The sequence below is a fragment of the Caretta caretta genome, chromosome 8 (genome assembly GCF_965140235.1).
Source record: "Caretta caretta isolate rCarCar2 chromosome 8, rCarCar1.hap1, whole genome shotgun sequence".
In the NCBI taxonomy this organism is placed as follows: domain Eukaryota; kingdom Metazoa; phylum Chordata; order Testudines; family Cheloniidae; genus Caretta; species Caretta caretta.
The window spans coordinates 81,879,316-81,895,102 of NC_134213.1; the positions used below are offsets into that span (position 1 = coordinate 81,879,316).

At 39.4% G+C, this 15,787-nt stretch overlaps 1 protein-coding gene across 24 annotated transcripts in view; it reads right to left on the reverse strand.

The window, feature by feature from the left end:
• The window catches only part of ADGRL2 (adhesion G protein-coupled receptor L2), a 492,078-nt gene that overhangs the window by 182,986 nt on the left and 293,305 nt on the right, over positions 1-15,787 (reverse strand). For 7 of the 24 annotated variants that reach the window (XM_075131693.1, XM_048861009.2, XM_048861008.2 and 4 more), the window contains exon 1: positions 14,240-15,114. The exons of 2 other annotated variants lie outside the window; for them this stretch is intronic. The gene's annotated coding sequence lies outside the window, so the exon portion shown is untranslated. Of the gene's footprint in view, positions 1-14,239; positions 15,119-15,787 lie in introns of those variants that run through there. 15 more of the 24 variants (XM_075131702.1, XM_075131700.1, XM_075131703.1 and 12 more) reach the window with 5 other exon arrangements.

The window sequence follows — 15,787 nt, forward strand, 5'->3', positions numbered from 1 at the left end:
CAAATTTTGAATAATTCATATTATTTATTTTAAACCCTAATGAGATGGAAGTTATTCACTAAAACATCAGTATATTAGCTATAGTAGCAATATTACTTTGTATTAGTAGCAATATTACTTTGTATTATTATATATGTAAAAAAAACTTTTGTCAATATTTGGGTATGTTTTTCTACTCGTTACCAGTAATCATTTACCCGTGATATAAATTATGTGGCTACAAATATGTCTGTATTCATTTTTTTCTCTATTGATATCAAACATTTCATAATATTGCATTCACATACACTTTCAACCAATAATATATTTGTGTTCATGCAAAATATATACATACTTGTTGCAAGTCTTTTCAGTAACGAAAACAGCCATGTGTACATTTTCTTAATTTGAAAGACCTAATTGAGACTTCATCTTGTCACAGTGTACTCAAGGAAAGCAAGAGAGATTTTTTGGTGTTTGTTATTTTTAAAAATTGTATTTAAGATACACATCTTCCCCTCATTAAATAATTTACATTTGAAACTATCATAAAATCTACAGTAATTATATTTATAATTTGTACTATTGTAGTTCAGGTACGGGGTAATCCTAAATTACAACAGGACCTTATTTTGATCTATCATTCCATTTAAGTGTCTTCCATTGATAACATGTAATTAGTTTGATTAAATGTAACTAACCATTGTACATTGCTTCCCTCAATGTGTACTTTTTGGGGGGTAGAGGGGGAAGTGGAAGGTGGAAAATGTTAAGCAGTAGGCAACACCTTGAAAGCTATCCAAAGGGAAACAATACAAATACTTGTTTCAGCGTAACAGCCGTGTTAGTCTGTATTCGCAAAAAGAAAAGGAGTACTTGTGGCACCTTAGAGACTAACCAATTTATTTGAGCATGAGCTTTCGTGAGCTACAGCTCACTTCATCGGATGCATACCGTGGAAACTGCAGAAGACATTATATCACACAGAGACCATGATACTACATGACTATGGCTTTCGTTACTTTTCATTCTTTAAAGGATTCCTACACCAGGTTTCAATAAAGTAAATCAATGGGTAATTGTTGCTACATTTCAAAACATAATCTAAACTTGTAGCTAGTTAGAAACTGTGGTAGCTGCTGTTATTTAGTTCCTTAGTTGTCTTGTCTTCATAAAGATGTACCCTTTCAAGTACATCTAGCAGTAAATAAAACTGAAAGTTGTTTCATACTAAAGCTAAAACTGAGTAAGATTATTTCATGCTATTAAAATCTACACAAAAGGACTTTCAACATAACATTTTAAAAACATTATTGTCCTACCTTCAAATTTGTGAAGCTGCAAGAGTAGAACTTAATCCTAGCAGTATTATCCCCACACCAGAATTGAAGTTATACGCACTCCCTGATACTATTGTATTTTGTAGAACAATCTTCTCTTGGCTGAATTTCTGAGTAATCCTTACCTCACAGAGAAAAAACACACTGTGTGGAAACAGATTATGTTCATTGCGTCCCCATTATTCCTCAGTAAGATTAATTTAAGAAACCACTCTCTCTTCATCATAAGCTAATACATTTTTCACAAGCAAATCAGGATGCAACTTTTCAACCAACAATACCTATCAACATTTCTATAAAAGACAGCATTTATATATTTTGTATAAATCTTACCACCATAATCCTATTGGAGTGTAATTGCTGTGGCTAATATTCTTACCCTGTTATAAAAATGCTCCACATAAACGTGGCACTGAGTTGTTAAGATAATACATGATCATGCTGTGAGAGGGTAATACCTATACAATAGCCCTTTCCAATACCATAAATCTCTTTATTAGACAACAACCTATTACAGCAGATCTACTTAACTGTTTCCCTACTTAGAGGGCCATTTGGTGTTACAATAACAAGCTGACTTTTCACATTAGCAAGGATTAGCCAGTATAAATAATAAATCGGCACTGAGATGGTGCCCTGTTGGACATAGTAAACCTTTTCTAGGTGTTTAAAATGATAATCCAAAATGCAACAAGAAGACTGCATTCCGCTGCACATATATGTTTTAAGTTTACAGCTCTGTAATATACTGATGGAAAATCAACTCTCAAACCAATTTCCTTGGAGGATTTATTACAAGGGAGCATGTTATTGAGTGCTGTTTCTGTTTTATGGAATGTGCAACTATGCATAATGCTTTATTTCATAACAGTATAATAGCAAATAGCTTGCAAACTTACTGAAATATTTTAAATGAAAAATGACTGCCACCATTTTTCAGAGCTAAATAGTGCAGAATTTATTTAAATGCTTCTTGCTCAGCAAGCAAGCTATATTAAAAATGAATGGTTTTCTTCACTAAACAGGTCTTCACTTTTTTAAAGGATCATCATTATTTCAATGCCCAGAAATTTAAAATGAAAATTCTCAAACTTGTACCAACTGATCATTTCACTCATTGTTTCAAATGAAAGCATTTCTGCTTCTTAAAAGTAGTGTTATTTATTTATTTACAAATAACCTTATAATTCAGTATTCTTCTGCATGTATTATTTTTTAAGACAGCAGTTTTCTAGAAATCTTAATGCTGGATTCTTAACCGCTAGTTGTCCTGTGTAAGTACCAATGCACTAATTTGTCAACTATATAATTATGAAATTCACTAACGTTACAGGTTATTTCATAAAAGCATGAAAATTAAAAGAAACTTGCATCTCTAAATAGGCCAATTATAATTAATATTTAAATGGAAAAGATCTAATGCTTTCTGCTTAGATTCTACACAGGCACTTTCGTATGTCCTCAAAGTACTATGTTGTCTATCTGATGTCTGCAGGACATTTGTTAAAAGAGGAGACAGTTTATGCAACCAATGAATTTGCTGTATTTTGCTTCCCAAGGCTTTTTTTGTAACCATCATAAATGGAATAAAAATATCAATTTGATGTGCAAGAAAATTATTTCCAGCAATTCTTTTTTCATTTCCAGTAACGAAATAAAGGGACTTTTCTTAAGTCTAAAACGATTAGAGCATAAATGTTGACTTCTTGACTTTTTATATCTTTTCCCATTGTCATCACTGTTAGTGATGGGAAATCCTTTAAACAAGCTTTCTTTCTGCACTGCATGAGTATGACAGAGTACTCAGTGAAATGAAATTGTATTTACTGGAAACATTTCAGCCCTCAATGCCTTGATTATGTTGATTATCTCATATACAAGCTCCCTCTGCAGGTAATAAGAAGGGTTAGCAAAACTATATGAAAAATGTGGGTAGTAGCCAGAAAAGAACCCTAATAATTGGTCATCAATTCCCCCAAGATATCCTTTTCCTAACAGTTATTTGATACAAACAGCTACTGGAGAAGCCACCATTAAAATATTGTTGCTGGCTCCACAGGACTATTATTGCCCTTCAGAATAGTTATGTGTACAGCTTTAGTGCTTAATATTCAAGATACACAGACTTCTTTTTCAAAGTCACCTAAATGTTTTCAGGGGAAGGAAAAACACTGTTCTGTTTACACAAAACTAACCTGAAATGACAGACCACCCAAAACAAGACAACACATCCAGCCTGTCTGGTGTATCTCCCTAACTTAAAAACAAACAAACAGCAGCACTGTGGCTGTATTTACTGCTGAAGATAAGACCCTATGCCACTTTGAGATACATATCTCCACAGAGTTTAGAATCAATTAGGTTGAACACAGATAAGTTGAGTTCTACTCAACCATTTAAAAATTAAGTCTATAGTAATCTGTATAATATTTATGAAAGCAATTGTCTTGTTTTTATAACTAGTTTTCATTCAACTGAAGGAAGATTACTTTTTATTAGCCTTCCGATCAGCATTTTTCCTGCTTGAAATATCTTTATTTTATTCTTCATAATGTATGTAACATGAACTTTAATAAAATCTTTTCAACACAAATGGAAAAAAAATCCTCAATGACTGAAACTATAAATATTAAGCAGATCAAAATTAAGCAATTGTTCTGTCTAACCTCCAGCACACAAATAGAAAGACCTAAGTGTGGTGGCAACGTTAATGCTTTTTCTAACATGGAAAGAAAGAATTAGAGAGTGAGTAAGGCTATCTTTCTTTTCAGGACCAAATCCTGTAAGTTGTGACATTTCAGGACTACTCGTGAGTAAGATGAGGGATTTGGCCCTACATGGACTGTTCTCGCTGAAAAAATAAATATAATACCTAGCTCTTACAAAGCACTCCTTAATAGCAGATCTTGAAGCACTTCACAACCTTTAATGCATTTATCCTCACATCTCCCCTGTGAGGTAGGGCAGTGCTATTGCCTTCATTTTTACAGATGGGGGACTGGGGCACAGAGAGGCTAAGTGACTTGCCCATGTGTCCATGGTCACACAGGAAATCTATGGTGGAGCAAGAAAGTAAAACCAGACCTCTCTGTAAGTCCTAGGCTAGTGCACTAATCAGTGGACCATCCTTCCTCTCTAGAAACTAAACTAAAAATATAGCTTGCGTTGCTTTCAACATCAATTTACATTAAAAACCAGAAGAAATAATCTGAAAGAACACATATTTAGATGACATTCTGGTAAGGGTATAGTTGATTACACAGGACAAAAAACAGGGCAAATTTTAGACACACATGTCTGGACAATGGCTGGCACATGTTAACCTCTCTCCTGCTGCAGGGAAGTTATTAGTGACTGGATCCATAACCTGTCATTATCAGTTACTAGTATGTAAGTCCTAAAATGGAGAAAGCAGAACAAAGGGGGAGGGGGGTGCAGCATCTCAGCAGGATAAGGATCTTTGCAAGTATTCGACAAGATTATGGTTTTATAAAGGGGGAAGGATACTTTGTTTTTCTCTCTCAAAATTCTCTCTTTCAAACTCCTGTGAATAGAGGCAGATCTTTTGTCTCTCCCCCCCACCCCCCCGCACCCCTCCCTGTGTCATCTATAATATACTGTTTATTTCTATCCCCTCCCTTTTCTCAACTTAGACAGTCTGGCTATTAATACACCAGAACATTAATACTCCTCTCACTTACACTAGTTTTACATTAGTATAGATCCAATGATTTCAGTATAAATGCACTTACCCTAGATATTTGCCAGAATAAGTGAGAGGAAAATCAGGCCTTGCCAGTCCAACTATAAGGAATACCTCAGCTACACTGAAATCAGTCACATCAACAGACCTAAACCTCAATCTTCCGATGTCTAAATATAAAACCTACCAAACAAAACACTGAGAAGAAATCTTTTAGGAGCCGTATTATTTGTTCAGACTAAACAGCTGTGTCATCTCTTGTGTTCTGAACACAAACCTTTCTATTCAATGAAAAAGTTTCCGAAGTTACAAGACAGTAAAAATGGGTAAAACAATGGCTGAGTCAGTTTAACGTGATCATGTTCTGTCATGTAACCTGGAGTCATGAGCTTGCCAAAGTAATTAGACTTATCATCTTCTGAAATGCAAAATCCACCACTGAAATAGTTATTGCATTTTTTAAAACGCATTTTATTCAGAACTGACATTAACCATTGCTCAAAATTGAGGAGAGGACAGTGGGCAGTTAGGCCGTACTACAATATATATTTATGGCAGCTGAAGAAAGAAAAAAGGACAGTGGGAAAGGTAGCATATTGCAATCAGTGCTTGGATGGTAAGACCGTCCATGCACACCAAATCCCATCAACTACAAAGCAAGTATTAGAGTCTCAAACAAGGTCAGTCATCCCCTCCCCCAGCTGCCAGGAAAAAATTTTTACAGTAAAGGGTGTTAGATTATTCTGTCATCTAGATTCAGAACAATAACCAGTTTGAGGTGTTGATTGATATGAAAATACCAACAGAGGTCACAAAGAAAGGAAGAAACCCATCTAAATTAGAGTGAATATTCTATCATATCCAGAAGCAACCAAATAAATATACAAGTAACACAGTTTTAAAGCACAGCTCACACGCAGTGAGTTACTTTACTCTGTACTGAAATACAATACAAGAAAAAGAGTTTAAAATATATCCATAAATAAATATAAAATTTTTAATCAAAAATCTGTGTAGCTTTTGATGACGAACAATATTAAATTATCCTTTTCTTCAAAAACCACCACCACCACCACCAGATAAAAGAACACCTTTCCTTATTTCTCTTCTTTATGAAGAATGATGTAATAGAATCCCTTACTAAATTCAGTATCAAAATATTAAACATATTTTACTCTGTACTGCATTAGAAGTTAGCATCTAAAATCTAGTCCTTGTAATAGAAAAAATTCCTAAAACAACTACTGTTTTGCCTTTTACTTTGGCTAAGCATTTGCAGCTAACCAGGACAAGTAACAATTAAAATACAACATTAAAAAAAAGGAACATACAGCAAACAGTGTAAAGTCCTCTCTTCCACCCCACCCCACCCCCCCCCGGCCCCTTCCCCCGTTGTTCCCTGCAACTCTGCCCCCATTCTCTTCCAACATGACAACTTGTGCACAAGAAAGATCTGTGGGCAATTTTGCCATACTACATTATATATTTGTGGCAGCTGAAGAAAGAAAAAAAGATGGTGGGAAAGATCTGTTTTAAAACAGCTTTTAAAATAAAAGGATATTCTTTTCAGAGGGGTTTATTGCTCCAAGGAACCTAGCAGAGACAAACTTAGACTCTGTCATGTTTACACGATAAAATGGAAGCACTCTGATGAAAAACTGCACCACTGCATTTACTTTAAAAGGAACACAAAATATTTTAAACTTCATACCACTGAAGAGGCTCCTGGAAAAGGTCTATTTGTTTTAAGAGGCTCCTGGAAAAGGTCTATTTGTTTTAAATAGAGTTATTTGAAGGAAACTGCTTTCAGCATTGAAATACAGAGTTGAGTTTCCTTTGTGCAAATTTTAATATTTATAATGTACTCCTCACAGATTAGAAAAATCAATGACAAGACCAAGAGAGACCCCATTTTCCTCAATACACCTTCCCTTGTCACACCGTAATTAATACTGTTCTCTGTAGAGGGAGACATTCCATCCCAGTTAAAACAGACCTAAATTTTACCCTAAGGCAGAAGGTCTGATTAAAACATCTCTATTTATAGTGACATTTGTCCTCTCTTTTCAACCACTTTCCTCAGAAATTCCAGCAAACTGACTTTATGACCTACAAATGGTCCACTGGTTCTAACTTGTCATGTTGCCCATTCTTGTAGCAAAGTCAGTTTTGGTGACTGAATGAAGCAAGAGCAGAGTCCAGCAGGTGCCCAGTTAAATACTAGGAAGTCTAAACCGCAACAGATTTTGCAGATATAAAAATTCCAGTTCATTGTTTACATATAAGGACTAAAGATAAAATGCTAATGTCAACATTAAATACTCCGCAAAAAAATGGTTTATATTAAGAAATAACAATGGCTTTTTTATTCTGGAGGTGACGAGCAAAGACTTTTTACATTACAGACAAGAATATGGACACTGTTAGGGCCACTCTGAAATTACAATTTTATCTCTTGCCTTTCAGTCTGAAATGTCTGCTAAGGTATTTATAGACAACAAGCTAAACAGGAGAAATAACTAGTTGTGATCACTTATCTAAAATAATACTATTTCTTTAGGAGGAGGGTATTATTCCCTCTATTCTGTAAAGTTATTGTTAGACTTTCGCCTCATCTGCAAATACTATTATAGGAATAAAAATAGAAATGCTTACATGATACAAAGAAACAGCCAAATAACAAATACGATGTGTAGTCAATATTCTTATGGTACATAAAATATGGTAACATTTTATAATATTAAGCAATTTAGACACTGCTGGCAAATTCCTACTAACCAAATTAATCTCATTTCTGGTGCTTTTCAGTGTAAATTGATTTCCCCACCCCACCCCATCCTCCTTAGCTGCTCTGGTAATTGAACAAATTCATACTACTGTGATAGGATTCTACTTACCAGCAAATAACATGTAAAATCTGCTAAAAAGATGAAGTATATTACTTCATAAAACTGCAATTTTGTTGTAATTCAATAAATTGTATTTAAGCTTGCTTTGTGCCACAAAAGCAATCAATAGCATTTTGCAGTAGGCTGCACTTTACCTGCAGGTGTTAAGCATTGTGTTTCCTTCGGTCAGTCTGCAATGCTCTTGATTATTATGCCTTTCTAAATAATTTTTGGTAAATAACAGGCTTGTGTAAGTTGAATCGTAGCGATAATGACTGATGAAAATCAAACAAGAAAGAAATCATGACACATGCAAATTATATATTTCTTCAAAGTCCCATAAAATACTAAATTTAAGATGATAAGCCATAACCTGGACTATGTTATAATTCAGAATCTGATCAAGGGCCCTTTTCTTAAGAACTGGTTTTAAATTATCAGTTTGTATCGTAAGAGGGTTGTATTGATTGTTATACTCATTAAGCAACGCATTGTTACAACTTAAATCACTAGCCAGTAAGCAGCATACACTCTTCAACCCCAAAATGTTGGAACCTGTATTTCACACACTGACAGGTGAAAAAGTTGAGCTTCAAGAAAATATGGTTATTGAGCAGGGTTTTAAGAGTGACAACTTTGAATTAATCTTTTTACTGGACACAGCTCAGATTGAAATAAGTGTGTTCATGAAGTAAAGATCGAATGTAATTCTTCCTATAAATGTATTCAAATAATACCACAAGCTTACCTATCCCTACAGAACCATCTCGACTACTCTTATTTTAAGAACTGTTGGAAAGCAAATGAACCTATCTTTGAAACCTATTTAAATATTAAATGGCATTGTGAAAAATACCGAGAATGGCCTTTACATAGCTTTTTGCTTTTCCAGTTATCTTGACGTCCACTTGCAATAGAGAGATTGTTAAATCTTTTTAGTTTTTTCAAATTCAAGGATTTGAAAAACAAAAATAAAAAACAGACAATTAAGTTTAAAGCTGTACCTAAATACTTAAGAAGTAGAATATTTTTCTATTTCAAGCTGCCTTTTCACATCAGAAATGTATCAGTCCTACAACATGCTTTAAAAAATTTCTGTTGAACATGACATATCTAAGTAACATGATTGATTATAATTTCACTAAAGTTTGCTATAAGGTATGCTGCTGTATAACTGACTGCCTGTCTACCTGTACATGAATATGATTTCAATTATCTGCCAGACATAGTTTAACTTCTTCTCTTGCACTTCACCTGGTAAGATCATTAACAGCTACTTTAAGTTCCTGTTTTATCTGTCATCCTCATGTACTTCCCAATGGAAAATATGACGGCTCAGGAAAATGTACTGCAATTATTTAAAATTTAAAAGAATTGTCTGGGGATTATAGGTAAAATTATCTTTACCAGGAACTACACTAAGTTCGGAAAAAAGAAAGTTTAGAAGAAATCTACAAAAATTTTCAATATAAAAGTCAACACACTACATGGGAGAGATGCAAGCAAAGCTAGCAAGTACCGGTGCATCAGATAAACTTTTTAGGCCAAATTTTCCAAAAAATTGTTGATCATCTTTATGCTTCAATCTCTGATTTTTCCTAATTATGTAAATTTCCCTATATTGGATGCACACAGTTAATAGCTAGACTTACTTAAATAAAAATGTTGTTCCAACTTGAATTTACATGAAATTTACTGCAAATAGGTCCTTATTTTTCTAAAAGTGAAATTATAACCAGCCAGATTACAATGTATTTACCAAACAGTACAGTAAGTTCATTTGATTACTCTACTAAAATAGATTTAACCTTAATCAAATAGAGATTCACTTTGAACGATCACATTTTTCAGAAACAAAATCACGTTTAGTATGTATCATTAAAAAATAAATATAGCACAAACTTTTAAACCACTGCCATCTCGATTATTTTAATTTCAATAAAGTATTTTCTTACCAAAGCTAAGAAATATCCTCTGAATAACCCCAATTACTGATTTAAAGCATTAAAAGCTATAAAAGAGATAAATAAAACATGGAGAAAGCTTCTGAAGTGATCAAATAAGTACTAACTACTAAACAAACTTTGGTTTTTAAAGCTCTCCTCTTGCTCATTGTAAGGAAGGAAACACCCAGAAGCCTGGTGTTAATGTCTCTGCTGATTGTGAAAATTGCTGCAATAAAAACTCCAACTGCTTGTCTTAAATTAAGACTTGCAAGACTACATGTAAGATCTGTATCTTTGCATTAGTTTTTATAACATTTGGAAGTTTGGTTGCTCGCTTTGATGTTGGTCTATTAATGAGCAGGGCTGCCCCCCAAAAAAAAATGTTTATTGGCCATTCTCAAGTCAAAACTTGAAGTAATTGGTTTGTTCTACTCCACATGATTCAATATCCTGATTTCCCCAACTACCAGCTCCCAGAACTATCTGAACGTCTATGTTCCTTTTCTGTTGCCAACACATAGAAACCCCCAGTGATTGAAAATGGCAGCTGAAGTGCTGCTGTTGCACATTAATTTTTCTCTAAGTGGTCCAATTTTGTCATCTGAATGTTGAAAATCTTTCTTCTACTGCATTTTATATCTTTAGACATTTGTCAAATTTGGGATCACCATCACATAAATTGAAGTGCAACATTTTCAAGACAATTTTTAGATTATCCCTAATAGCGCTAAAGATAATGCGCTTTCTTTATAGCACTCTCCATTCAAAGCAGACTAGTTAACAACAACTTAAGTGCAATAATGGCATTACATCAATATGTTCCTTTTATACCACCAAAAGGTACACTTTAGACAGCTGAAGGCATTAGGCAAATAAACTGCTGAAAATTACCTCAAAGTAATGACACGATTTTAGGACCACTAAAACGCATCTATCTACAAAATACTGAAGTGTTGTCCATTTAAGGGTAATAGAAGTCTAAATAAACTATGTAATTAACTACAGTTTTCTTCAAGACTGTTATCCTACACAGCTCAGTTTCTTTATTAAATGAAAGTAAAAGGAACTCTTTTGAACATTAGTGAAGAATACCTCTTACAATAAAGATACCATATTCATATTCCTTACACTGCAATGTGTAAAGAATCCATGAACCTACAAAGCATTCAAAACCACTTTAAAAAAAAAATCACTGTCAAAATAGGTGATATTTTATTCAATTTAAGAGGTCTGGGAAATGCAAAGTTATTTTTTGCCAAAAATAAGAGAGAGAGCAGAATGCAGTCCCCAAGAACCATCGACTTTCTGGAAAAGGGCCCACCTTACTGAAGGATAACTGCATTTTGCTTGGCTCTTGGTTTGCCAGATTATGAATACTGATTTTTTAAGATAATGAAAGGGTAGACTGAGACATTGCTCTTTGCAAACACAGGAAAACAACAGTATCAAAAATTGTGTAAATTTGAATTATATAAACCAATTTAAAATATAATGGTAAATAGTCTACTATAAGACCGACAGAGGCCTGGCCACACCTACTTAAGAGTATTTACTACACCACTAACATTAACTGCAAAATATAATACTTTGCTCTTAGTATCCCCTATTTAACCCATTAAATCAGATTACAAGAAGTTATTATTTTTCACATTAGAAATGAACTTACAATAAAAATGAAATCGAAGTACTTGACTAATAGATGGTAACACTGTTGTTAAACTACATATGAAAGCTTTTAGAGTAGCAGCCGTGTTAGTCTGTATCCACAAAAAGAAAAGGAGTACTTGTGGCACCTTAGAGACTAACAAATTTATTTGAGCATAAGCTTTCGTGAAGGCATCCGATGAAGTGAGCTGTAGCTCACGAAAGCTTATGCTCAAAAAAATTTTTTAGTCTCTAAGGTGCCACAAGTACTCCTTTTCTTTTTATATGAAAGCTTGTCTATTATCCTAGTCTACATATTAAGGAAAAAAGTATGTTTACTTCAAAAGTTTGGAACTGAGTAGTCTTTTATTTCAAGATTTCATTTTTCTCTGAAGTAATTAGAAGTTCTTTCCTATTCAGACCCCCTAATGTCATAATGTGTAGGCCATACCCAAAGCATGAGTCCAGTAGAAAAGGCTTTCTAAATCCCAATAACAGACAGAAGACACCAGAAGCAATGTCACTGTGGCTGTCATAAAAGGTCACTGGTTTCACTCTTTTTCTTTAACAAACCATTAACCAATAGAAAATAATTGTCTGACCATTTGCAAGGGTTCTGCAGCAGACAGACAATGTTTTTCACTCACATAATTACAAAACAGCAAAAGTTCAGAAACATAACCCAAATCCACCTCTCCATTTTATCCCTTTACAATTCCCACTGCCCTTTGGGCCTCTGCTTGGGAGCAAATTGAAGACAAACTGAAATTTTCTCAATTGAGCTGGAACTAAGAAACCTTTGATATGCTAATAGACCCCTTCAAACGGTAAGAATTCACACTTGCATTAATTCAAACAATTTGTGCAGAATGATGTGAAATGGCACCTCTTTTAGTGACAAGCAACAAAAGGAGGGAATCAGAGTGTCTGAAAAAACCAAACAACAGAACATTTGTTCTGCAGAATTCTTCATCGTGTGCACAAGAACATTTCTATGCAAAGAAAAACATACACCTGAACACCACATCTTTACTTTCTGACAAATCAACTATGTCCAAACCCCACCAGCGCTAATTTAGATTTATAACAGGACAGTATTGTTGTTAAACCCAGATACAGTAAAAGTTGCCCGTCACACATTTACTTTGTTTTCTGTCTCCAGGTGGCCCCAGCTTTCCACATCTGAAACTAAAAAAACCCTCCTTCTTCCACAACTGGGAAGGAGTATCATTGCAAGCTGGAAGCCTCTTTTCCTATGCAGTCGCGGCTGGGCGGACTGGCTCTTCATGAAGCTGATTTAGTTAAAATAAATCTGCAACAGGTAATTATTTACTAAACGGATGCAACTTTCTTCATTGCGCAACTTGAATTCGGCAGGGAACAGACTTGGTGGGGCCTGCTCTATACACACACAGACAAATGAATGAACTACCCACGTCAAGCTATTACTCCTCTGAACCCAAGGAGGGAGGGGAGAGAAGGAGGCTTGCTGGCTCAATATACAGGAAAGAATGTTGGATCAGACCAAAGAGACGAGAAAAGGCTGCCTTGCTCCGGTAACGGGAACCATATGGCTCCTGCTGTTAGTTAGAGCCTCGCAGGCTCCTTTGGAAGAGCCGCTCAGCTTGGTCCCTTTTCGGGGGTGCCCAGCAAGAGCCAGCCTTCCCCAGCTCTGAGACCAGAGTCTCTCTGGGGGGAAGCTGAGGGCAGTGGGAGAAGGTCGAGGATCTCCTGGAGGGACCTGTTTCATTGCAAGGGGGAGCTGCAGCCTCCTCCGGCTGTGCCTTCACACGGTGCCAAGGCTCCGCTTGGACCCCGGGCTACCAAGTCAGACAGGCCGATGCACCGGCCCCACCTCGCCAATAAGAGTCAGAGGGCAGGAGGCCGGTAGCTCGCAGTCTGCCCACGGCCCTGCTCTCCCACCGCGGCCCGGAGCCCCCTTTGGGCAGGAAAGCGCAGCCCGCCCCCAGGTGCCGCTCCACCAGTCCGGCTGCCCAGGAGCCTACAGCCCCGGCTCCCCTCTCCCCAGGGGCCCAGAGGCTGTGGCCGCTCCAGGCACCCGCACTCCTTGGGACCCCACGCCGCTGGGGCGCCTCCGCACTCCCCCCATGCCAGCCCCGGTTCCCCAGGGCGCCCACCCCCTGCAAGAAGCCGGCCCACAGCCCCTGGAGCCTGCCTCTAATTGTTGCCATGATCGGCCATCCTAGTTCACATCTGGCTCCATTTTCATGTCACCGTCTCCTTGCTGGGGCTGCCTGGGAAGCCCCTGTGGGAGGATTAACCAGCCCCCGGGGCTGTGCCTGGCCAAGAGGCAGCAAGCCATGCTCCTGCCGCCGGCCCTACCTCCCCTGCCCAGCCTCCTTCCCCGCGTTGGCAGCAGCTGCCCCCTCGGCTTGCCCGGGCTGTCCTCCACCCCCACCCCCAGCACTTTGATTTAACCGGCGCGGACTATTAGTAAATGGTGATGGCGTGAAAAAACCAGGCTGCATGGGGTGTGTGTGGTGGGGAGGCTATTCCTCTCCCTTGTCGCCACCACCGATTTGCTGTGGTTCACTGAGAACGGGGGATACCCCAAGGGAGAAGGGGGGGCCGCCTTCGGTTCAGCAAGCAAGCCAAGCCCCCTCCCCAGCCTTTTTTTTTTTTTTTTTTTTGGCAAACGGCTCAAGAGGGAAGCGACGCAAGTAGCAAGCAGGTCCCGGGAACAGCAGCAGCACGAGTGTTGCCCTGAGCTCGTCTTACCTCGCTGTGCGGAACCGAAGCCGGGCCAGGGTCTCTCTCGCTCAACTCGGGTGCCCCAGAGGAGTGCGCCGGGTGAGCCCCCTCTGAACGCCAGGGGCAGAGGAGTTAGTTCAAGCAACAGCAGGCGCAACGGGGACCGGGCAGGAGAAAGCTGGGCTGGGCAGGGAGAGAGGGAGGCAGCTGGCTCTGCAGCTCGCCGTTGAGCTGGGACAACACACGCAAGGCGGCTTCTCCTCCTCCTCCAAGCGGCCGGCCGGTCGGTCTTGGTATGCTTTGCTAAGGGCTAAGTCAACATTTTCCGGCAGTTTCCAACACCCCGCTCCGCAGGGAAGGTCGAAAATAGCCAGGCTCCCCGACCAACACAAATAAATAAATAAATAACAGCAATAAATCAAAGGGGTGGACCCACGGTGCCAAGCCCAGTGTAGGTGACCAGCCTTGGGAGTCCTTTCTCCGCAACGAAGGGGAAGAAAAGGCGATGGCAGGAGCAGCCGGAGCGACCAACTCAAATTTTGCAGCGCGAAGCCCCCTCCCTTCTCCGTGGCTCTGTCGTTCGCATCGACCTAATTTACATCTCCCTGGATGACATTCTGGCCTCTGGCATGATACAGTTCCAGCCCCTCCTCGTATTTCTCGTCTGCCTCTCGCCGCTGCTGCCCCGTGAACGGCTGGAGCCCTGGAACCGACCGCGGAGCTAGTAACACACACAGCAAAGGGGGGGGGGGAGGCAACGCAACACACGCACACAATCCCAGTGAATTGTATTGCAAGCTCCTTTTCGCTCATGCACCTCGGTGTGTGTGACTGGGGACTGCTAAATCCTGACACAGACTCTCCACCCGCTCTGAACTGGAGTCACCTCCAGCCTCCTCCTCCAATCTCCACCCCCCTCTCTCGACTCCCCACCCCTGGGCTCAGCTAATCATATAAACATTAGCACGTATAGTACCGGCCGCAAAGGACAGGCTCCCTCCCGCCTGCCCCCCTACCCGGGGGCTCAGGCAAAGGAAAGCAGATTAGAGGCAGCTAAATACAAAACGTGAAGCAGATAATCTATGGCGCTATATGCCACCACTGGCCATTTTCCACTCCATTTGAGCGGCTGGCGGCTGCTGCTGCTTGGAGGGGGGGCCGGAGACAAGGGGCGCTCGGCTTGAGCCGTTTTGGCAGCAGCGCTCGCCGCTCTCAGCCAGTGGAGCTGCTGCAAGGTTTGTCCCGGGCAGGCTGCAAAGGGCCCGCGCCGCCGATAGCGAAGCGAATGATGCTGGGTGTCCCTGGCTGGCTCGCGCTGTCAGCCCGGCTCCCCTTCGGCCTCTCCTCCGACGCCCTTGCCCAGGGGCTTCTCTCGAGCCGAGCGTGACGCTGCGGACGGGCAGGCGTCCCCTCGGCTCGTTGTCTCCTCGACTTCAGCGTGCAGGGCTGGACGTTTCCCAGGGCACGTTTGCAAAGGGGCAGCAGCCGGCGTCAGGCCCCTGAAACTTTAGCGCGAGTCCTTCCTCCTTTGTGTGCGATCTGCCTGCAGTGGCTCTGGCGCACGCCGAGCGCGGT